The following is a 27,388-nucleotide window of genomic DNA, read 5'->3' as shown; positions in this document are numbered from 1 at the left end:
ACAGTCTGATACAGTAACAGTGAGCACACTGTCAGTGCAATACAGTAACAGTGAGCGCACTGTCAGTGTGATACAGTCTGATACAGTAACAGTGAGCACACTGCCAGTGTGATACAGTCTGATACCGTAACAGGGAGCGCACTGTCAGTGTGATACAGTAACAGTGATCACACTGTCAGTGTGATACAGTAACAGTGATCACACTGTCAGTGTGATACAGTAAGTGAGCACACTGTCAGTGTGATACAGTAAGTGAGCACACTGTTCGTGTGATACAGTAAAAGTGAGCGCACTGTCAGTGTGATACAGGCTGATACAGTAACAGTGAGGGTACTGTCAGTGTGACACAGTCTGATACAGTAACAGTGAGCACACTGTCAGTGCAATACAGTAACAGTGAGCGCACTGTCAGTGTGATACAGTCTGATACAGTAACAGTGAGCACACTGCCAGTGTGATACAGTCTGATACCGTAACAGGGAGCGCACTGTCAGTGTGATACAGTAACAGTGAGCACACGGTCAGTGTGATACAGTAAGTGAGCAGTGTGATACAGTCTGATACAGTAACAGTGAGCACACTGTCAGTGAGATACAAGTCTGATCCAGTAATAGTGAGCGTACTGTCAGTGTGATAGTCTGATACAGTAACAGTGAGCACACTGTCAGTGTGATACAGTCTGATACAGTAAGTGAGGATACTGTCAGTGTGATACAATTTGATACAGTAACAGTGAGCGCACTGTGAGTGTGATACAGTCTGATGCAGTAACAGTGAGGGTACTGTAAGTGTGATACAGTCTGTACAGTAACAGTGAGGGAACTGTCAGTGTGATACAGTAACAGTGAGCATACTGTCAGTGTGATATAGTCTGATACAGTAACAGTGAGCGTACTGTAAGTGTGATACAGTCTGATACAGTAACAGTGAGCACACTGCCAGTGTGATACAGTCTCATACAGTAACAGTGAGCACACTGCCAGTGTGATACAGTCTGATACAGTAACAGTGAGCGCACTGTCAGTGCAATACAGTAACAGTGAGCGCACTGTCAGTGTGATACAGTCTGATACAGTAACAGTGAGCACACTGCCAGTGTGATACAGTCTGATACGGTAACAGGGAGCGCACTGTCAGTGTGATACAGTCTGATACCGTAACAGGGAGCGCACTGTCAGTGTGATACAGTCTGATACAGTAACAGTGAGCAGTCAGTGAGATACAGTCCGATACAGTAACAGGGAGCACACTGTCTGTGTGATACAGTCTGATACAGTAACAGTGAGCACACTGTCAGTGTGATACAGTAACAGTGATCACACGGTCAGTGTGATAGTCTGATACAGTAACAGTGAGCACACTGTCTGCGTGATACAGTAATAGTGAGCACTGTCAGTGTGATACAGTCTGAGACAGTAACAGTGAGCACACTGTCAGTGTGATACAGTCAGATACAGTAATAGTGAGCGCACTGTCAGTGTGATACAGTAACAGTGAGCACACTGTTCGTGTGATACAATAACAGTGAGCGCACTGTCAGTGTGATACAGGCTGATACAGTAACAGTGAGGGTACTGTCAGTGTGATACAGTCTGATACAGTAACAGTGAGCACACTGTCAGTGCAATACAGTAACAGTGAGCGCACTGTCAGTGTGATACAGTAACAGTGAGCACACTGCCAGTGTGATACAGTCTGATATAGAAACAGTGAGCGCACTGTCAGTGTGATACAGTAACAGTGATCACACGGTCAGTGTGATACAGTAACAGTGAGAAGTGTGATACAGTCTGATACAGTAACAGTGAGCACACTGTCAGTGTGATAGTCTGATACAGTAACAGTGAGCGCACTGTCAGTGTGATACAGGCAGATACAGTAACAGTGAGGGTACTGTCAGTGTGATACAGTCTGATACAGTAACAGTGAGCACACTGTCAGTGCAATACAGTAACAGTGAGCGCACTGTCAGTGTGATACAGTCTGATACAGTAACAGTGAGCACACTGCCAGTGTGATACAGTCTGATATAGTAACAGTGAGCGCACTGTCAGTGTGATACAGTAACAGTGATCACACGGTCAGTGTGATACAGTAACAGTGAGCAGTGTGATAGTCTGATACAGTAACAGTGAGCACACTGTCAGTGTGATAGTCTGATACAGTAACAGTGAGCACACTGTCAGTGTGATACAGTCTGATACAGTAACAGTGAGTATACGGTCAGTGTGATACAATCTGATACAGTAAGTGAGCGCACTGTGAGTGTGATACAGTCTGATGCAGTAACAGTGAGGGTACTGTCAGTGTGATACAGTCTGATACAGTAACAGTGAGCGCAGTCAGTGTGATACAGTAACAGTGAGCACACTGTTCGTGTGATATAGTGTGATACAGTAACAGTGAGCGCATTGTCTGTGATACAGTCTGATACAGTAACAGTGAGGGAACAGTCAGTATGATACAGTCTGATACAGTAAAAGTGAGCACACTGCCAGTGTGATACAGTCCGATACCGTAACAGGGAGCGCACCGTCAGTGAGATACAGTCCGATACAGTAACAGTGAGCACACTGTCAGTGTGATAGTCTGATACAGTAACAGTGAGCACACTGTCAGTGTGATACAGTAACAGTGAGCGGACTGTCAGTGTGATACAGTAACAGTGAGGGTACTGTCAGTGCAATACAGTAACAGTGAGGGCACTGTCAGTGTGATACAGTCTGGTACCGTAACAGGGAGCGCACTGTCAGTGTGATACAGTCTGATACCGTAACAGGGAGCGCACTGTCAGTGTGATACAGTAACAGTGAGCACACGGTCAGTGTGATACAGTAAGTGAGCACAGTGTGATACAGTCTGATACAGTAACAGTGAGGGCACTGTCAGTGTAATACAGTCTGATACAGTAACAGTGAGCACACTGTCAGTGCGATACAATCTGATACAGTAAGTGAGGGCACTGTCAGTGTAATACAGTAACAGTGAGCACATTGTCAGTGCGATACAGTAACAGTGAGGACACTGTCAGTGTGATACAGTCTGATACAGTAACAGTGTGCGCACAGTCAGTGTGATACAGTAACAGTGAGAGGACTGTCAGTGTGATACAGTCTGATACAGTAACAGTGAGGGTACTGTCAGTGCAATACAGTAACAGTGAGCGCACTGTCAGTGTGATACAGTCTGATACAGTAATAGTGAGCGCACTGCCAGTGTGATACAGTCTGATACAGTAACTGAGTGCACTGTCAGTGTGATACAGTAAGTGAGCACATTGTCAGTGCGATACAGTAACAGTGAGGACACTGTCAGTGTGATAGTCTGATACAGTAACAGTGTGCGCACAGTCAGTGTGATACAGTAACAGTGAGCACACTGTTCGTGTGATACAGTAACAGTGAGCGCACGGTCAGTGTGATAGTCAGATACAGTAACAGTGAGCACACTGTCAGTGTGATACAGTCACAGTGAGAGGACTGTCAGTGTGATACAGTCTGATACAGTAACAGTGAGCACACTGCCAGTGTGATACAGTCTGATATAGTAACAGTGAGGGTACGGTCAGTGTGATACTGTCTGATACAGTAACAGTGCGGGTACTGTCAGTGCAATACAGTAACAGTGAGCGCACTGTTAGTGTGATACAGTCTGATACAGTAATAGTGAGCGCACCGTCAGTGTGATACAGTCTGATACAGTAACAGTGAGCACAGTCAGTGAGATACAGTCCGATACAGTAACAGTGAGTACACTGTCAGTGTGATAGTCTGATACAGTAACAGTGAGCACACTGTCAGTGTGATACAGTAACAGAGAGAGGACTGTCAGTGTGATAGTCTGATACAGTAACAGTGAGGGTACTGTCAGTGCAATAGAGTAACAGTGAGCGCACTGTCAGTGTGATACAGTCTGATACAGTAATAGTGAGCGCACTGCCAGTGTGATACAGTCTGATACAGTAACAGTGAGCGCACTGTCAGTGTGATACAGTCTGATACAGTAACAGTGAGCGCACTGGCACTGTGATACAGTAACAGTGAGCACATGGTCAGTGTAATAGTCTGATACAGTAACAGTGAGCACAGTCAGTGTGACACAGTCTGATACAGTAACAGGGAGCGCACTGTCAGTGTGATACAGTCTGATACAGTAACAGTGAGCAGTCAGTGAGATACAGTCCGATACAGTAACAGGGAGCACACTGTCTGTGTGATACAGTCTGATACAGTAACAGTGAGCACACTGTCAGTGTGATACAGTAACAGTGATCACACGGTCAGTGTGATAGTCTGATACAGTAACAGTGAGCACACTGTCTGCGTGATACAGTAATAGTGAGCACTGTCAGTGTGATACAGTCTGAGACAGTAACAGTGAGCACACTGTCAGTGTGATACAGTCAGATACAGTAATAGTGAGCGCACTGTCAGTGTGATACAGTAACAGTGAGCACACTGTTCGTGTGATACAATAACAGTGAGCGCACTGTCAGTGTGATACAGGCTGATACAGTAACAGTGAGGGTACTGTCAGTGTGATACAGTCTGATACAGGAACAGTGAGCACACTGTCAGTGCAATACAGTAACAGTGAGCGCACTGTCAGTGTGATACAGTCTGATACAGTAACAGTGAGCACACTGCCAGTGTGATACAGTCTGATATAGAAACAGTGAGCGCACTGTCAGTGTGATACAGTAACAGTGATCACACGGTCAGTGTGATACAGTAACAGTGAGAAGTGTGATACAGTCTGATACAGTAACAGTGAGCACACTGTCAGTGTGATAGTCTGATACAGTAACAGTGAGCGCACTGTCAGTGTGATACAGGCAGATACAGTAACAGTGAGGGTACTGTCAGTGTGATACAGTCTGATACAGTAACAGTGAGCACACTGTCAGTGCAATACAGTAACAGTGAGCGCACTGTCAGTGTGATACAGTCTGATACAGTAACAGTGAGCACACTGCCAGTGTGATACAGTCTGATATAGTAACAGTGAGCGCACTGTCAGTGTGATACAGTAACAGTGATCACACGGTCAGTGTGATACAGTAACAGTGAGCAGTGTGATACAGTCTGATACAGTAACAGTGAGCACACTGTCAGTGTGATAGTCTGATACAGTAACAGTGAGCACACTGTCAGTGTGATACAGTCTGATACAGTAACAGTGAGTATACGGTCAGTGTGATACAATCTGATACAGTAAGTGAGCGCACTGTGAGTGTGATACAGTCTGATGCAGTAACAGTGAGGGTACTGTCAGTGTGATACAGTCTGATACAGTAACAGTGAGCGCAGTCAGTGTGATACAGTAACAGTGAGCACACTGTTCGTGTGATATAGTGTGATACAGTAACAGTGAGCGCATTGTCTGTGATACAGTCTGATACAGTAACAGTGAGGGAACAGTCAGTATGATACAGTCTGATACAGTAAAAGTGAGCACACTGCCAGTGTGATACAGTCCGATACCGTAACAGGGAGCGCACCGTCAGTGTGATACAGTCCGATACAGTAACAGTGAGCACACTGTCAGTGTGATACAGTAACAGTGAGCACACTGTCAGTGTGATACAGTAACAGTGAGCGGACTGTAAGTGTGATACAGTAACAGTGAGGGTACTGTCAGTGCAATACAGTAACAGTGAGGGCACTGTCAGTGTGATACAGTCTGGTACCGTAACAGGGAGCGCACTGTCAGTGTGATACAGTCTGATACCGTAACAGGGAGCGCACTGTCAGTGTGATACAGTAACAGTGAGCACACGGTCAGTGTGATACAGTAAGTGAGCACAGTGTGATACAGTCTGATACAGTAACAGTGAGGGCACTGTCAGTGTAATACAGTCTGATACAGTAACAGTGAGCACACTGTCAGTGCGATACAATCTGATACAGTAAGTGAGGGCACTGTCAGTGTAATACAGTAACAGTGAGCACATTGTCAGTGCGATACAGTAACAGTGAGGACACTGTCAGTGTGATACAGTCTGATACAGTAACAGTGTGCGCACAGTGTGATACAGTAACAGTGAGAGGACTGTCAGTGTGATACAGTCTGATACAGTAACAGTGAGGGTACTGTCAGTGCAATACAGTAACAGTGAGCGCACTGTCAGTGTGATACAGTCTGATACAGTAATAGTGAGCGCACTGCCAGTGTGATACAGTCTGATACAGTAACTGAGTGCACTGTCAGTGTGATACAGTAAGTGAGCACATTGTCAGTGCGATACAGTAACAGTGAGGACACTGTCAGTGTGATAGTCTGATACAGTAACAGTGTGCGCACAGTCAGTGTGATACAGTAACAGTGAGCACACTGTTCGTGTGATACAGTAACAGTGAGCGCACGGTCAGTGTGATAGTCAGATACAGTAACAGTGAGCACACTGTCAGTGTGATACAGTCACAGTGAGAGGACTGTCAGTGTGATACAGTCTGATACAGTAACAGTGAGCACACTGCCAGTGTGATACAGTCTGATATAGTAACAGTGAGGGTACGGTCAGTGTGATACTGTCTGATACAGTAACAGTGCGGGTACTGTCAGTGCAATACAGTAACAGTGAGCGCACTGTTAGTGTGATACAGTCTGATACAGTAATAGTGAGCGCACCGTCAGTGTGATACAGTCTGATACAGTAACAGTGAGCACAGTCAGTGAGATACAGTCCGATACAGTAACAGTGAGTACACTGTCAGTGTGATAGTCTGATACAGTAACAGTGAGCACACTGTCAGTGTGATACAGTAACAGAGAGAGGACTGTCAGTGTGATACAGTCTGATACAGTAACAGTGAGGGTACTGTCAGTGCAATAGAGTAACAGTGAGCGCACTGTCAGTGTGATACAGTCTGATACAGTAATAGTGAGCGCACTGCCAGTGTGATACAGTCTGATACAGTAACAGTGAGCGCACTGTCAGTGTGATACAGTCTGATACAGTAACAGTGAGCGCACTGGCACTGTGATACAGTAACAGTGAGCACATGGTCAGTGTAATAGTCTGATACAGTAACAGTGAGCACAGTCAGTGTGACACAGTCTGATACAGTAACAGTGAGCACACTGTCTGTGTGATACAGTCTGATGCAGTAACAGTGAGGGTACTGTCAGTGTGATACAGTCTGATACAGTAACAGGTAGCGCACAGTCAGTGTGATACAGTAAGTGAGCACACTGTTCGTGTGATACAGTAAAAGTGAGCGCACTGTCAGTGTGATACAGGCTGATACAGTAACAGTGAGGGTACTGTCAGTGACACAGTCTGATACAGTAACAGTGAGCACACTGTCAGTGCAATACAGTAACAGTGAGCGCACTGTCAGTGTGATACAGTCTGATACAGTAACAGTGAGCACACTGCCAGTGTGATACAGTCTGATACCGTAACAGGGAGCGCACTGTCAGTGTGATACAGTAACAGTGAGCACACGGTCAGTGTGATACAGTAACAGTGAGCAGTGTGATACAGTCTGTTACCGTAACAGGGAGCGCACTGTCAGTGTCATACAGTCTGATACCATAACAGGGAGCGCACTGTCAGTGTGATACAGTCTGATATAGTAACAGTGAGCGCACGGTCAGTGGGATACAGTAAGTGAGCACACGGTCAGTGTGATACAGTAACAGAGAGCAGTGTGATACAGTCTGATACAGTAACAGTGAGCACACTGTCAGTGAGATACAAGTCTGATCCAGTAATAGTGAGCGCACTGTCAGTGTGATAGTCTGATACAGTAACAGTGAGCACACTGTCAGTGTGATACAGTTTGATACAGTAAGTGAGGATACTGTCAGTGTGATACAATTTGATACAGTAACAGTGAGCGCACTGTCAGTGTGATACAGTCTGATGCAGTAACAGTGAGGGTACTGTAAGTGTGATACAGTCTGTACAGTAACAGTGAGGGAACTGTCAGTGTGATACAGTAACAGTGAGCACACTGTCAGTGTGATATAGTCTGATACAGTAACAGTGAGCGTACTGTAAGTGTGATACAGTCTGATACAGTAACAGTGAGCACACTGCCAGTGTGATACAGTCTCATACAGTAACAGTGAGCACACTGCCAGTGTGATACAGTCTGATACAGTAACAGTGAGCGCACTGTCAGTGCAATACAGTAACAGTGAGCACACTGCCAGTGTGATACAGTCTGATATAGTAACAGTGAGCGCACTGTCAGTGTGATACAGTAACAGTGATCACACGGTCAGTGTGATACAGTAACAGTGAGCAGTGTGATACAGTCTGATACAGTAACAGTGAGCACACTGTCAGTGTGATAGTCTGATACAGTAACAGTGAGCACACTGTCAGTGTGATACAGTCTGATACAGTAACAGTGAGTATACGGTCAGTGTGATACAATCTGATACAGTAAGTGAGCGCACTGTGAGTGTGATACAGTCTGATGCAGTAACAGTGAGGGTACTGACAGTGTGATACAGTCTGATACAGTAACAGTGAGCGCAGTCAGTGTGATACAGTAACAGTGAGCACACTGTTCGTGTGATATAGTGTGATACAGTAACAGTGAACGCATTGTCTGTGATACAGTCTGATACAGTAACAGTGAGGGAACAGTCAGTATGATACAGTAAAAGTGAGCACACTGCCAGTGTGATACAGTCCGATACCGTAACAGGGAGCGCACCGTCAGTGAGATACAGTCCGATACAGTAACAGTGAGCACACTGTCAGTGTGATAGTCTGATACAGTAACAGTGAGCACACTGTCAGTGTGATACAGTAACAGTGAGCGGACTGTCAGTGTGATACAGTAACAGTGAGGGTACTGTCAGTGCAATACAGTAATAGTGAGCGCACTGTCAGTGTGATACAGTCTGGTACCGTAACAGGGAGCGCACTGTCAGTGTGATACAGTCTGATATAGTAACAGTGAGCGCACTGTCAGTGTGATACAGTCTGATACAGTAACAGTGAGCACACGGTCAGTGTGATACAGTAAGTGAGCACAGTGTGATACAGTCTGATACAGTAACAGTGAGGGCACTGTCAGTGTAATACAGTCTGATACAGTAACAGTGAGCACACTGTCAGTGCGATACAATCTGATACAGTAACAGTGAGGGCACTGTCAGTGTAATACAGTAACAGTGAGCACATTGTCAGTGCGATACAGTAACAGTGAGGACACTGTCAGTGTGATACAGTCTGATACAGTAACAGTGTGCGCACAGTCAGTGTGATACAGTAACAGTGAGAGGACTGTCAGTGTGATACAGTCTGATACAGTAACAGTGAGGGTACTGTCAGTGCAATACAGTAACAGTGAGCGCACTGTCAGTGTGATACAGTCTGATACAGTAATAGTGAGCGCACTGCCAGTGTGATACAGTCTGATACAGTAACTGAGTGCACTGTCAGTGTCATACAGTAAGTGAGCACATTGTCAGTGCGATACAGTAACAGTGAGGACACTGTCAGTGTGATACAGTCACAGTGAGAGGACTGTCAGTGTGATACAGTCTGATACAGTAACAGTGAGCACACTGCCAGTGTGATACAGTCTGATATAGTAACAGTGAGGGTACTGTCAGTGTGATACAGTCTGATACAGTAACAGTGCGGGTACTGTCAGTGCAATACAGTAACAGTGAGCGCACTGTCAGTGTGATACAGTCTGATACAGTAATAGTGAGCGCACCGTCAGTGTGATACAGTCACAGTGAGAGGACTGTCAGTGTGATACAGTCTGATACAGTAACAGTGAGCACACTGCCAGTGTGATACAGTCTGATATAGTAACAGTGAGGGTACTGTCAGTGTGATACAGTCTGATACAGTAACAGTGCGGGTACTGTCAGTGCAATACAGTAACAGTGAGCGCACTGTCAGTGTGATACAGTCTGATACAGTAATAGTGAGCGCACCGTCAGTGTGATACAGTCTGATACAGTAACAGTGAGCACACTGTCAGTGAGATACAGTCCGATACAGTAACAGTGAGCACACGGTCAGTGTGATAGTCTGATACAGTAACAGTGAGCACACTGTCAGTGTGATACAGTAACAAAGAGAGGACTGTCAGTGTGATACAGTCTGATACAGTAACAGTGAGGGTACTGTCAGTGCAATAGAGTAACAGTGAGCGCACTGTCAGTGTGATACAGTCTGATACAGTAATAGTGAGCGCACTGCCAGTGTGATACAGTCTGATACAGTAACAGTGAGCGCACTGTCAGTGTGATACAGTCTGATACAGTAACAGTGAGCGCACTGGCACTGTGATACAGTAACAGTGAGCACATGGTCAGTGTAATAGTCTGATACAGTAAGTGAGCAGTCAGTGTGACACAGTCTGATACAGTAAAGGTGAGCACACTGTCAGTGTGATACAGTCTGATACAGTAATAGTGAGCGCACCGTCAGTGTGATAGTCTGATACAGTAACAGTGAGCACACTGTCAGTGAGATACAGTCCGATATAGTAACAGTGAGCACACTGTCTGTGTGATACAGTCTGATACAGTAACAGTGAGCACACTGTCAGTGTGATACAGTAACAGTGATCACACTGTCAGTGTGATACAGTAACAGTGATCACACTGTCAGTGTGATACAGTAAGTGAGCACACTGTTCGTGTGATACAGTAAAAGTGAGCGCACTGTCAGTGTGATACAGGCTGATACAGTAACAGTGAGGGTACTGTCAGTGTGACACAGTCTGATACAGTAACAGTGAGCACACTGTCAGTGCAATACAGTAACAGTGAGCGCACTGTCAGTGTGATACAGTCTGATACAGTAACAGTGAGCACACTGCCAGTGTGATACAGTCTGATACCGTAACAGGGAGCGCACTGTCAGTGTGATACAGTAACAGTGAGCACACGGTCAGTGTGATACAGTAACAGTGAGCAGTGTGATACAGTCTGATACCGTAACAGGGAGCGCACTGTCAGTGTCATACAGTCTGATACCATAACAGGGAGCGCACTGTCAGTGTGATACAGTCTGATATAGTAACAGTGAGCGCACTGTCAGTGGGATACAGTAACAGTGAGCACACGGTCAGTGTGATACAGTAACAGAGAGCAGTGTGATACAGTCTGATACAGTAACAGTGAGCACACTGTCAGTGAGATACAAGTCTGATCCAGTAATAGTGAGCGCACTGTCAGTGTGATAGTCTGATACAGTAACAGTGAGCACACTGTCAGTGTGATACAGTCTGATACAGTAAGTGAGGATACTGTCAGTGTGATACAATTTGATACAGTAACAGTGAGCGCACTGTCAGTGTGATACAGTCTGATGCAGTAACAGTGAGGGTACTGTAAGTGTGATACAGTCTGTACAGTAACAGTGAGGGAACTGTCAGTGTGATACAGTAACAGTGAGCATACTGTCAGTGTGATATAGTCTGATACAGTAACAGTGAGCGTACTGTAAGTGTGATACAGTCTGATACAGTAACAGTGAGCACACTGCCAGTGTGATACAGTCTCATACAGTAACAGTGAGCACACTGCCAGTGTGATACAGTCTGATACAGTAACAGTGAGCGCACTGTCAGTGCAATACAGTAACAGTGAGCGCACTGTCAGTGTGATACAGTCTGATACAGTAACAGTGAGCACACTGTCAGTGTGATACAGTGATAAGAACAAAGAACAAAGAAATGTACAGCACAGGAACAGGCCCTCCGGCCCTCCAAGCCCGTGCCCACCATACTGCCCGACTAAACTACAATCTTCTACACTTCCTGGGTCCGTATCCTTCTATTCCCATCCTATTCATATATTTGTCAAGATGCCCCTTAAATGTCCCTATCGTCCCTGCTTCCACTACCTCCTCCGGTAGTGAGTTCCAGGTACTCACTATCCTCTGCGTAAAAAACGTGCCTCGTACATCTCATCTAAACCTTGCCCCTCTCACCTTAAACCTATGCCCACTAGTAATTGACCCCTCTACCCTGGGGAAAAGCCTCTCACTATCCATACAGTAACAGTGAGCACACTGTCAGTGTGATACAGTAAGTGAGCACACTGTCAGTGTGATACAGTCTGATACAGTAACAGTGAGCGCACAGTCAGTGTGATACAGTAACAGTGAGCGCACTGTCAGTGTGATACAGGCTGATACAGTAACAGTGAGGGTACTGTCAGTGTGATACAGTCTGATACAGTAACAGTGAGCACAGTCAGTGTGATACAGTCTGATACAGAAACATTGAGCACACTGTCAGTGTTATACAGTAAGTGAGCACACTGTCAGTGTGAGACAGTAACAGTGAGCACACTGTCGTGTGAGACAGTAACAGTGAGCACACTGTCAGTGTGAGACAGTAACAGTGAGCACACTGTCAGTGTGAGACAGTCTGATACAGTAACAGTGAGCACATTCAGTGATAGTCTGATACAGTAACATTGAGCGCACTGTGATACAGTAACAGTGAGCACACTGTCAGTGTGATACAGTAACAGTGAGCACACTGTCAGTGTGATACAGTCTGATACAGTAAGTGAGCAGTCAGTGAGATACAGTCTGATACAGTAATAGTGACCGCACTGTCAGTCTGATACAGTAACAGTGAGCACACTGTCAGTGTGATACAGTCTAATACAGTAACAGTGAGCAGTCAGTGAGATACAGTCTGATACAGTAATAGTGAGCGCACTGTCAGTCTGATACAGTAACAGTGAGCGCACTGTCATTGTGATAGTCTGATACAGTAAGTGAGCGCACAGTCAGTGTGATAGTCTGATGCAGTAACAGTGAGCGCAATGTCAGTGTGATACAGTCTGATACAGTAACAGTGAGCACACTGTCAGTGTGATACAGTAACAGTGAGGACACTATCAGTGTGATACAGTCTGATACAGTAACAGTGAGCACACTGTCAGTGAGATACAGTAACAGTGAGCACACTGTCAGTGTGATACAGTCTGATACAGTAACAGTGAGCACACTGTCAGTGTGATAGTCTGGTACAGTAACAGTGAGCACCCTGTCAGTGTGATAGTCTGATACAGTAACAGTGAGCACACTGTCAGTGAGATACAGTAACAGTGAGCACACTGTCAGTGTGATACAGTCTGATACAGTAACAGTGAGCACACTGTCAGTGAGATACAGTCTGATCCAGTAATAGTGAGCGCACTGTCAGTGTGATAGTCTGATACAGTAATAGTGAGCACACTGTCAGTGTGATAGTGTGATACAGTAACAGTGAGCACACTGACAGTGTGATACAGTCTGATACCGTAACAGGGAGCGCACTGTCAGTGTGATACAGTCTGATACAGTGACAGTGAGCGCACTGTCAGTGAGATACAGTCTGATACAGTAAATAGTGAGCGCACCGTCAGTGTGATACAGTAACAGTGACCACACTGTCAGTGTGATAGTCTGATACAGTAACAGTGAGCACACTGTCAATGTGATACAGTCTGATACAGTAAAAGTGAGCACAATGTCAGTGTGATACAGTCTGATACAGTAACAGTGAGCGCACTGTCAGTGTGATAGTGTGATACAGTAACATTGAGCACACTGTCAGTGTGATACAGTCTGATACAGTAAGTGAGCACAGTGTGATACAGTCTGATACAGTAACAGTGAGCGCACTGTCAGTGTGATGCAGTCTGATACAGTAACAGTGAGCAGTCAGTGTGATACAGTATGATACTGGAACAGTGAGCACACTGTCAGTGTGATACAGTCTGATACAGTAACAGTGAGCAGTCAGTGAGATACAGTCTGATACAGTAACAGTGAGCACACAGTCAGTGTGATACAGTCTGATGCAGTAACAGTGAGGGTACTGTCAGTGTGATACAGTTTGATACAGTAACAGTGAGCGCACAGTCAGTGCAATACAGTAACAGTGAGCACACTGTCAGTCTGATACAGTAACAGTGAGCGCACTGTCAGTGTGATACAGTCTGATACAGTAACAGTGAGCACACTGCCAGTGTGATACAGTCTGATACCGTAACAGGGAGCGCACTGTCAGTGTGATACAGTCTGATACCGTAACAGGGAGCGCACTGTCAGTGTGATACAGTCTGATACAGTAACAGTGAGCAGTCAGTGAGATAGTCTGATACAGTAATAGTGAGCGCACTGTCAGTCTGATACAGTAACAGTGAGGGCACTGTCAGTGTGATACAGGCTGATACAGTAACATTGAGGGTACTGTCAGTGTGATACAGTAACAGTGAGCGCACTGTCAGTGTGATACAGGCTGATACAGTAACAGTGAGTGCACAGTCAGTGTGATACAGTAACATTGAGGGTACTGTCAGTGTGATACAGTCTGATACAGTAACAGTGAGTGCACAGTCAGTGTGATACAGTAACAGTGAGCACACTGTTCGTGTGATATAGTGTGATACAGTAAAAGTGAGCGCACTGTCAGTGTGATGCAGTCTGATACAGTAACAGTGAGGGAACTGTCAGTGTGATAGTGTGATACAGTAACAGTGAGCACACTGCCAGTGTGATACAGTCTGATACCGGAACAGGGAGCGCACTGTCAGTGTGATACAGTCTGATACAGTAAATAGTGAGCGCACCGTCAGTGTGATACAGTAACAGTGAACACACTGTCAGTGAGATACAGTAACAGTGAGCACACTGTCAGTGTGATACAGTCTGACACAGTAACAGTGAGCACACTGTCAGTGTGATAGTCTGATACAGTAACAGTGAGCACACTGTCAGTGTGATAGTCTGATACAGTAAGTGAGCACACTGTCAGTGAGATATTCTGATACAGTAACAGTGAGCACAGTCGGTGTGATACAGTAACAGTGAGTGCACTGTCAGTGTGATACAGTCTGTAACAGTAACAGTGAGCACACTGTCAGTGTGATACAGTAACAGTGAGCACACTGTCAGTGTGATACAGTAACAGTGAGCACACTGTCAGTGTGATACAGTAACAGTGAGCACACTGTCAGTGTGATACAGTCTGATACAGTAACAGTGAGCACACTGTCAGTGCGATACAGTGCGATACACCCACACTGCGTCAATGTGATAAGGTACACCGCTAACATTGTCCTGCGGGGGACTGGCAGATAATGTTCAGGATTGTCAGAGGATGCATAGATAAGTCGGAGAATTGGGCAGAGAAATTGCAAATGCAGTTTAATGCGGACAAGTGGGAGGTGATGCATTTTGGTCGGTCTAACATAGAGGGGAAATATATCGTAAATGGCCAAACTCTTAGGAACATCGAAAGTCAGAGAGATCTGGGAGTGCAGGCCCACAGATCTTTGAAAGTGACAACACAAGTGGACAAGGTAGTCAAGAAAGCAGACGCAATGCTCGCCTTCATTGGATGGGGCATAGAGTATAAAAACTGGCAAGTCACGCGGCAGTGGTGTCGTACCTTGGTAAGGCCGCAATTGGCATATTGCGCCCAATTCTGCTCGCCACACTACCAGAAGGACGTGAGTGCTTTGGAGAGGGTGCGGAGGAGGATTACCAGGATGTTGCCTGGTCTGGAGGGTGTGAGCTATGCGGGGAGGCTGAACAGACTCGAGACTGTTTTCATTAGAACGACGGAGGTTGAGGGGTGACCTGATAGAGGTCTACAAGATAATGAGGTGCATGGATAGAGCGGATGGGCAGGCACTCTTTCCCAGGGAGGGGGGGGGGGGTCAGTCACCAGGGGCGTAGGTTTAAGGTCCGTGGGGCAAGGTTTAGAGGTGTTGTGCGAGGCAGGTTTTTACACAGAGGGCGGTGAGTGCCTGGAACGCGCTGCCAGGGGAGGTTGTGGGAGCAGATACATTAACGGCGTTGAAAAGGCATCTCGACAAACACATGGATAGGACGGGTGTAGAGGGATACGGCACTGGGAAGGGCTGAGGGTTTTGCCAAAGGTTGGTATCATGACCGGTACAGGCTAGGAGGGCCGAAGGGGCTGTTCCTGTGCTGTATTGTTCTGTCACGAGAAATGGGGCTCGACTATTTTAACAAACAAAATTTTATTAAAACAAAAGCAAAATAATATTTGAACTTTGAACATAACGCACAAGAACAGCTTTCATGTACCTCTTAACCCCAACACTGCCTCCGATTAAACAGCACGTTAAATGAACATACAGCTCTCAGTCCACTTAGACAGCAGGACAAAGCAGGCCCCCCCCACTCATCCCCCTTTCGATCGACGCGCCAACCTCCAAATCCCGCTCCCTCAAACCACCGACGGTGTGTACCGCCCACAAGTACTCTACCACCTAGGGCGAGGGGGAATGCCCACAACCTGCAAGCACCCCCCCCACTCCGTTCCCCGCCTGCGTGTCCGACAAAACATTTCAAGCGGAGGTGACCCGCGACCGGCTCTATCGGCAAACACTTACGTTGCGATGGAACTTGGTGAAGCACTGGAGCATGTAGAAGCGGTGCATGTACACGATGGCCGTGTTGATGGTGAGTTGAGAGCTAGGGGGTCGGTGTTAAAGGGATAACATCCTTGTGGGTGACTTTTCGCTTCGGACACGTACGTACGGTCCCTTGAGCCGTAGAGACTCGACAGTCTCTACCCCCACACACACACATTGATAGTCTCTACCCCCACACACATTGATAGTCTCTACCCCCACACACACATTGATAGTCTCTACCCCACACACATTGATACAGTCTCTACCCCCCACACACATTGATAGTCTCTACCCCCCACACACTCATTGATAGTCTCTACCCCCACAAACACATTGATACAGTCTCTACCCCCCACACACATTGATGCAGTCTCTACCCCACACACACATTGATAGTCTCTACCCCCCACACACTCATTGATAGTCTCTACCCCCACAAACACATTGATACAGTCTCTACCCCACACACACATTGATACAGTCTCTACCCCCACACATACATTGATACAGTCTCTACCCCACACACACATTGATACAGTCTCTACCCCACACACACATTGATAGTCCCTACCCCCCACACACACATTGATAGTCTCTACCCCCCACACACATTGATGCAGTCTCTACCCCACACACACATTGATAGTCTCTACCCCCCACACACACATTGATAGTCTCTACCCCCACAAACACATTGATAGTCTCTACCCCACACACACATTGATGCAGTCTCTACCACACACACACATTGATAGTCTCTAACCCCACACACACATTGATACAGTCTCTACCCCCCACATACATTGATGCAGTCTCTACCCCACACACACATTGATAGTCTCTACCCCACACACACATTGATAGTCTCTACCCCCCACACACACATTGATAGTCTCTACCCCCACAAACACATTGATAGTCTCTACCCCACACACACATTGATACACAGTCTCTACCCCACACACATATTGATAGTCTCTACCCCCACAAACACATTGATAGTCTCTACCCCACACACACATTGATACAGTCTCTATCCCCCACACACATTGATAGTCTCTACCCACACACACATTGATAGTCTCTAACCCCACACACACCCAGTCTCTACCCCACACACACATTGATAGTCTCTACCCAACACACACATTGATACAGTCTCTACCCCCCACACACATTGATAGTCTCTACCCCCACAAACACATTGATAGTCTCTACCCCACACACACATGGATACACAGTCTCTACCCCCACACACATTGATACAGTCTCTACCCCACACACACATTGATAGTCTCTACCCCCCACACACACATTGATAGTCTCTACCCCCACAAACACATTGATACAGTCTCTACCCCCCACACACATTGATAGTCTCTAACCCCACACACCCAGTCTCTACCCCACACACACATTGATAGTCTCTACCCCACACACACATTGATACAGTCTCTACCCCCACACACACCCAGTCTCTACCCCACACACACATTGATACAGTCTCTACCCCCCACACACATTGATAGTCTCTAACCCCACACACCCAGTCTCTACCCCACACACACATTGATAGTCTCTACCCCACAAACACATTGATACAGTCTCTACCCCCCACACACATTGATAGTCTCTAACCCCACACACCCAGTCTCTACCCCCCACACACATTGATAGTCTCTACCCCCACAAACACATTGATAGTCTCTACCCCACACACACATGGATACACAGTCTCTACCCCCACACACATTGATACAGTCTCTACCCCACACACACATTGATAGTCTCTACCCCCACAAACACATTGATAGTCTCTACCCCCCACACACATTGATACAGTCTCTACCCCCCACACACATTGATAGTCTCTAACCCCACACACCCAGTCTCTACCCCACACACACATTGATAGTCTCTACCCCACACACACATTGATACAGTCTCTACCCCCACACACACCCAGTCTCTACCCCACACACATTGATAAAATCTCTACCCCCACACACACCCAGTCTCTACCCCACATAGACATTGAGTCTCTACCCCTCACACACATTGATAGTCTCTACCCCACACATTGATACACAGTCTCTACCCCACACACACATTGATACACAGTCTCTACCCCCACACACACCCAGTCTCTACCCCACACACACATTGATACACAGTCTCTACCGCCACACACATTGATAGTCTCTACACCACACACACATTGATAGTCTCTACCCCCACACACATTGATACACAGTCTCTACCCCCCCACACACATTGATAGAGTCTCTACCCCACACATCGATACACAGTCTCTACCCCACACACATTGATACACAGTCTCTACCCCACACATCGATACAGTCTCTACCCCCACAGACATTGAGTCTCTACCCCACACATACATTGATACACAGTCTCTACCCCCACACACACATTGATACAGACTCTACCCCCACACATTGATACAGATTCTACCCCCCACACACATTGATAATCTCTACCCCACACACACATTGATACAGTCTCTACCCCCCACACACATTGATGCAGTCTCTACCCCACACACACATTGGGAGTCTCTACCCCCACACACATTGATAGTCTCTACCCCCACACACACATTGATACAGTCTCTACCCCACACACATTGATACAGTCTCTACCCCCCCCCCCACACACATTGATACAGTCTCTACCCCACACATCGATACACAGTCTCTACTCCCACACACACAATGATACAGTCTCTACCCCCACACACAGTCTCTACCCCACACACACATTGATAGTCTCTACCCCACACACACATTGATACAGTCTCTACTCCCACACACACACCCAGTCTCTACCCCACACACATTGATACAGTCTCTACCCCCACACACACCCATTCTCTACCCCACACAGACATTGATAGTTTCTCTCCCTCACACACATTGATAGTCTCTACCCCACACATTGATAGTCTCTACCCCACACACATTGATACACAGTCTCTACCCCCACACACACCCAGTCTCTACCCCACACACACATTGATACAGTCTCTGCCCCACACACACATTGATACAGTCTCTACCCCCCACACACATTGATGCAGTCTCTACCCCACACACATTGATAGTCTCTACCCCCACACACACATTGATACAGTCGCTACCCCACACACACATTGATAGTCTCTACCCCACACATTGATACAGTCTCTACCCCACACACATTGATACAGTCTCTACCCCCCCCCCACACACATTGATACAGTCTCTACCCCACACATCGATACACAGTCTCTACTCCCACACACACAATGATACAGTCTCTACCCCCACACACACACAGTCTCTACCCCACACACACATTGATAGTCTCTACCCCCACACACACATTGATAGTCTCTACCCCCACAAACACATTGATACACAGTCTCTACCCCACACACATATTGATAGTCTCTACCCCCACAAACACATTGATAGTCTCTACCCCCCACACACATTGATACAGTCTCTATCCCCCACACACATTGAGTCTCTACCCACACACACATTGATAGTCTCTAACCCCACACACACCCAGTCTCTACCCCACACACATTGATAGTCTCTACCCCACACACATTGATACAGTCTCTACCCCCCACACACATTGATGCAGTCTCTACCCCACACACACATTGATAGTCTCTACCCCACACACACATTGATAGTCTCTACCCCCCACACACACATTGATAGTCTCTACCCCCACAAACACATTGATAGTCTCTACCCCACACACACATTGATACACAGTCTCTACCCCACACACATATTGATAGTCTCTACCCCCACAAACACATTGATAGTCTCTACCCCCCACACACATTGATACAGTCTCTACCCCCCACACACATTGAGTCTCTACCCACACACACATTGATAGTCTCTAACCCCACACACACCCAGTCTCTACCCCACACACACATTGATAGTCTCTACCCCACACACACATTGATACAGTCTCTCCCCCCACACACACCCAGTCTCTACCCCACACACACATTGATAAAATCTCTACCCCCACACACACCCAGTCTCTACCCCACATAGACATTGATAGTCTCTACCCCTCACACACATTGATAGTCTCTACCCCACACATTGATACACAGTCTCTACCCCACACACACATTGATACACAGTCTCTACCCCCACACACACCCAGTCTCTACCCCACACACACATTGATACACAGTCTCTACCGCCACACACATTGATAGTCTCTACCCCACACACACATTGATAGTCTCTACCCCCACACACATTGATACACAGACTCTACCCCCACACATTGATGCAGATTCTACCCCCCACACACATTGATAATCTCTACCCCACACACACATTGATACAGTCTCTACCCCCCACACACATTGATGCAGTCTCTACCCCACACACATTGATAGTCTCTACCCCACACACACATTGATAGTCTCTACCCCCACACACATTGATAGTCTCTACCCCCACACACATTGATACAGTCTCTACCCCCACACATTGATACAGTCTCTACCCCCCCCACACACACATTGATAGTCTCTACCCCACACATCGATACAGTCTCTACTCCCACACACACAATGATACAGTCTCTACCCCCACACACACACAGTCTCTACCCCCCACACACATTGATAGTCTCTCCCCCACACACACATTGATACAGTCTCTACCCCCACACACATTGATACAGTCTCTACCCCCACACACACATTGATAGTCTCTACCCCACACACACATTGATACAGTCTCTACCCCCCACACACATTGATGCAGTCTCTACCCCACACACACATTGATACACAGACTCTACCCCCACACACATTGATACAGTCTCTACCCCCCACACACATTGATACACAGACTCTACCCCCACATTGATACAGATTCTACCCCCCACACACATTGATACAGTCTCTACCCCCCCCCACACACATTGATACAGTCTCTACCCCACACATCGATACACAGTCTCTACCCCCACACACATTGATACAGTCTCTACCCCACACACACAATGATACAGTCTCTACCCCCACACACACCCAGTCTCTACCCCACACACACATTGATAGTCTCTACCACACACACACATTGATAGTCTCTACCCCACACAGACATTGATACAGTCTCTACCCCACACACATTGATAGTCTCTACCCCCACACACATTGATACAGTCTCTACCCCCACAAACACATTGATAGTCTCTACCCCACACACACATTGATACAGTCTCTACCCCACACACACATTGATACAGTCTCTACCCCTCACACACATTGATAGTCTCTACCCCTCACACACATTGATAGTCTCTACCCCCACACACACATTGATACACAGTCTCTACCCCCACACACACCCAGTCTCTACCCCACACACACATTGATACACAGTCTCTACCGCCACACACATTGATAGTCTCTACACCACACACACATTGATAGTCTCTACCCCCACACACATTGATACAGTCTCTACCCCCCCACACACATTGATAGAGTCTCTACCCCACACATCGATACACAGTCTCTACCCCACACACATTGATACACAGTCTCTACCCCACACATCGATACAGTCTCTACCCCCACAGACATTGAGTCTCTACCCCACACATACATTGATACACAGTCTCTACCCAACACACACATTGATACAGACTCTACCCCCACACATTGATACAGATTCTACCCCCCACACACATTGATAATCTCTACCCCACACACACATTGATACAGTCTCTACCCCCCACACACAATGATACAGTCTCTACCCCACACACACATTGGGAGTCTCTACCCCCACACACATTGATAGTCTCTACCCCCACACACACATTGATACAGTCTCTACCCCACACACATTGATACAGTCTCTACCCCCCCCACACACATTGATACAGTCTCTACCCCACACATCGATACAGTCTCTACTCCCACACACACAATGATACAGTCTCTACCCCCACACACACACACAGTCTCTACCCCACACACACATTGATAGTCTCTACCCCACACACACATTGATACAGTCTCTACCCCCACACACACCCAGTCACTACCCCACACACATTGATACAGTCTCTACCCCCACACACACCCAGTCTCTACCCCACACAGACATTGATAGTTTCTATCCCTCACACACATTGATAGTCTCTACCCCACACATTGATAGTCTCTACCCCACACACATTGATGCACAGTCTCTACCCCCACACACACCCAGTCTCTACCCCACACACACATTGATACAGTCTCTGCCCCACACACACATTGATACAGTCTCTACCCCCCACACACATTGATGCAGTCTCTACCCCACACACACATTGATAGTCTCTACCCCACACACACATTGAAAGTCTCTACCCCCACACACATTGATAGTCTCTACCCCCACACACACATTGATACAGTCGCTACCCCACACACACATTGATAGTCTCTACCCCACACACATTGATACAGTCTCTACCCCACACACATTGATACAGTCTCTACCCCCCCCCCCACACACATTGATACAGTCTCTACCCCACACATCGATACACAGTCTCTACTCCCACACACACAATGATACAGTCTCTACCCCCACACACACACAGTCTCTACCCCACACACACATTGATAGTCTCTACCCCCACACACACATTGATAGTCTCTACCCCCACAAACACATTGATAGTCTCTTCCCCACACACACATTGATACACAGTCTCTACCCCACACACATATTGATAGTCTCTACCCCCACAAACACATTGATAGTCTCTACCCCCCACACACATTGATACAGTCTCTATCCCCCACACACATTGAGTCTCTACCCACACACACATTGATAGTCTCTAACCCCACACACACCCAGTCTCTACCCCACACACATTGATAGTCTCTACCCCACACACATTGATACAGTCTCTACCCCCCACACACATTGATGCAGTCTCTACCCCACACACACATTGATAGTCTCTACCCCACACACACATTGATAGTCTCTACCCCCCACACACACATTGATAGTCTCTACCCCCACAAACACATTGATAGTCTCTACCCCACACACACATTGATACAAAGTCTCTACCCCACACACATATTGATAGTCTCTACCCCCACAAACACATTGATAGTCTCTACCCCCCACACACATTGATACAGTCTCTACCCCCCACACACATTGAGTCTCTACCCACACACACATTGATAGTCTCTAACCCCACACACCCAGTCTCTACCCCACACACACATTGATAGTCTCTACCCCACACACACATTGATAGTCTCTACCCCACACACACATTGATAGTCTCTACCCCACACACACATTGATACAGTCTCTACCCCCACACACACCCAGTCTCTACCCCACACACACATTGATAAAATCTCTACCCCCACACACACCCAGTCTCTACCACACATAGACATTGATAGTCTCTACCCCTCACACACATTGATAGTCTCTACCCCTCACACACATTGATAGTCTCTACCCCACACATTGATACACAGTCTCTACCCCACACACACATTGATACAGTCTCTACCCCCACACACACCCAGTCTCTACCCCACACACACATTGATACACAGTCTCTACCGCCACACACATTGATAGTCTCTACCCCACACACACATTGATAGTCTCTACCCCCACACACATTGATACACAGTCTCTACCCCCACACACACATTGATACACAGACTCTACCCCCACACATTGATGCAGATTCTACCCCCCACACACATTGATAATCTCTACCCCACACACACATTGATACAGTCTCTACCCCCCACACACATTGATGCAGTCTCTACCCCACACACACATTGATAGTCTCTACCCCACACACACATTGATAATCTCTACCCCCACACACATTGATAGTCTCTACCCCACACACACATTGATAGTCTCTACCCCCACACACATTGATAGTCTCTACCCCACACACACATTGATAGTCTCTACCCCACACACACATTGATAGTCTCTACCCCCACACACACATTGATAGTCTCTACCCCACACATCGATACAGTCTCTACTCCCACACACACAATGATACAGTCTCTACCCCCACACACACACAGTCTCTACCCCCCACACACATTGATACAGTCTCTACCCCACACATTGATACACAGTCTCTACCCCACACACATTGATACAGTCTCTACCCCCACACACATTGATACAGTCTCTACCCCCACACACACATTGATAGTCTCTACCCCACACACACATTGATACAGTCTCTACCCCCCACACACATTGATGCAGTCTCTACCCCACACACACATTGATACAGAGACTCTACCCCCACACACATTGATACAGTCTCTACCCCCCCACACACACATTGATACAGTCTCTACCCCCACACACATTGATACACAGACTCTACCCCCACATTGATACAGATTCTACCCCCCACACACATTGATACAGTCTCTACCCCCCCCCACACACATTGATACAGTCTCTACCCCACACATCGATACACAGTCTCTACCCCCACACACATTGATACAGTCTCTACCCCACACACACAATGATACAGTCTCTACCCCCACACACACCCAGTCTCTACCCCACACACACATTGATACATAGTCTCTACCGCCACACACATTGATAGTCTCTACCACACACACACATTGACAGTCTCTACCCCACACAGACATTGATACAGTCTCTACCCCACACACATTGATACAGTCTCTACCCCCACACACATTGATACAGTCTCTACCCCCACAAACACATTGATAGTCTCTACCCCACACACACATTGATACAGTCTCTACCCCACACACAAATTGATACAGTCTCTACCCCTCACACACATTGATAGTCTCTACCCCTCACACACATTGATAGTCTCTACCCCCACACACACATTGATACAGTCTCTACCCCCACACACACATTGATACACAGTCTCTACCCCCACACACATTGATACAGTCTCTAACCCACACACATTGATACAGTCTCTACCCCCACACACATTGATAGTCTCTACCCCCACACACATTGATACAGCCTCTACCCCCAGACACATTGATACACAGTCTCTACCCCCACACATTGATAGTCTCTACCCCAACACACACATTGATACACAGTCTCTACCCCACACACATTGATACAGTCTCTACCCCCACACACATTGATACAGTCTCTACCCCCACACACATTGATAGTCTCTACCCCACACACACATTGATAGTCTCTACCCCCACACGCACCCAGTCTCTACACCACAGACACATTGTACACAGTCTCTACCCCCACACACATTGATACAGTCTCTACCCCCACACACATTGATAGTCTCTACCCTCCCCACACACATTGATAGTCTCTACCCCACACATAGATACACAGTCTCTACCCCACACACATTGATACAGTCTCTACCCCCACACACATTGATACAGTCTCTACCCCACACATCGATACACAGTCTCTACCCCGCACACATTGATACACAGTCTCTACCCCACACACATTGATACAGTCTCTACCCCACACATCGATACAGTCTCTACCCCCACAGACATTGAGTCTCTACCCCACACATACATTGATACACAGTCTCTACCCCCACACACACATTGATACACAGACTCTACCCCCACACATTGATACAGATTCTACCCTCCACACACATTGATAATCTCTACCCCACACACACATTGATACAGTCTCTACCCCCCACACACATTGATGCAGTCTCTACCCCACACACATTGATAGTCTCTACCCCACACACACATTGATAGTCTCTACCCCCACACACATTGATAGTCTCTACCCCCACACATTGATACAGTCTCTACCCCACACACATTGATACAGTCTCTACCCCCCCCCCAAACACATTGATACAGTCTCTACCCCACACATCGATACACAGTCTCTACCCCCACACACACAATGATACAGTCTCTACCCCCACACACACACAGTCTCTACCCCCCACACACATTGATAGTCTCTACCCCACACACACATTGATAGTCTCTACCCCACACATTGATAGTCTCTACCCCCACACACACCCAGTCTCTACCCCACACACACATTGATACAGTCTCTACCCCCACACACACCCAGTCTCTACCCTACACACACATTGATACAGTCTCTACCCCACACATTGATACACAGTCTCTACCCCACACACATTGATACAGTCTCTACCCCCACACACATTGATACAGTCTCTACCCCCACACACACATTGATAGTCTCTACCCCACACACACATTGATACAGTCTCTACCCCCCACACACATTGATGCAGTCTCTACCCCACACACACATTGATACACAGACTCTACCCCCACACACATTGATACAGTCTCCACCCCCACACACATTGATAGTCTCTACCCCCACACACATTGATACAGTCTCTACCCCTCACACACATTGATAGTCTCTACCCCTCACACACATTGATAGTCTCTACCCCCACACACACATTGATACAGTCTCTACCCCCACACACACATTGATACACAGTCTCTACCCCCACACACATTGATACAGTCTCTAACCCACACACATTGATACAGTCTCTACCCCCACACACATTGATAGTCTCTACCCCCACACACATTGATACAGCCTCTACCCCCAGACACATTGATACACAGTCTCTACCCCCACACATTGATAGTCTCTACCCCAACACACACATTGATACACAGTCTCTACCCCACACACATTGATACAGTCTCTACCCCCACACACATTGATACAGTCTCTACCCCCACACACATTGATAGTCTCTACCCCACACACACATTGATAGTCTCTACCCCCACACGCACCCAGTCTCTACACCACAGACACATTGTACACAGTCTCTACCCCCACACACATTGATACAGTCTCTACCCCCACACACATTGATAGTCTCTACCCTCCCC

The 27,388-nt window shown here is 47.0% G+C and overlaps 1 long non-coding RNA gene across 1 annotated transcript in view; it reads right to left on the bottom strand.

Moving 5' to 3' along the window:
* Nucleotides 1–27,388, bottom strand: part of LOC140406186 (uncharacterized) — a 202,703-nt gene that overhangs the window by 162,738 nt on the left and 12,577 nt on the right. The window contains exon 2 of the long non-coding RNA XR_011939072.1: nucleotides 16,360–16,441. This is a non-coding gene — a long non-coding RNA (uncharacterized lncRNA). The remainder of the gene's footprint in view (nucleotides 1–16,359; nucleotides 16,442–27,388) is intronic.

The sequence above is a fragment of the Scyliorhinus torazame genome, unplaced genomic scaffold, assembly GCF_047496885.1.
Source record: "Scyliorhinus torazame isolate Kashiwa2021f unplaced genomic scaffold, sScyTor2.1 scaffold_342, whole genome shotgun sequence".
Taxonomy (NCBI): Eukaryota; Metazoa; Chordata; class Chondrichthyes; order Carcharhiniformes; family Scyliorhinidae; genus Scyliorhinus; species Scyliorhinus torazame.
This window is presented reverse-complemented; position numbering and strand designations above follow the sequence as displayed.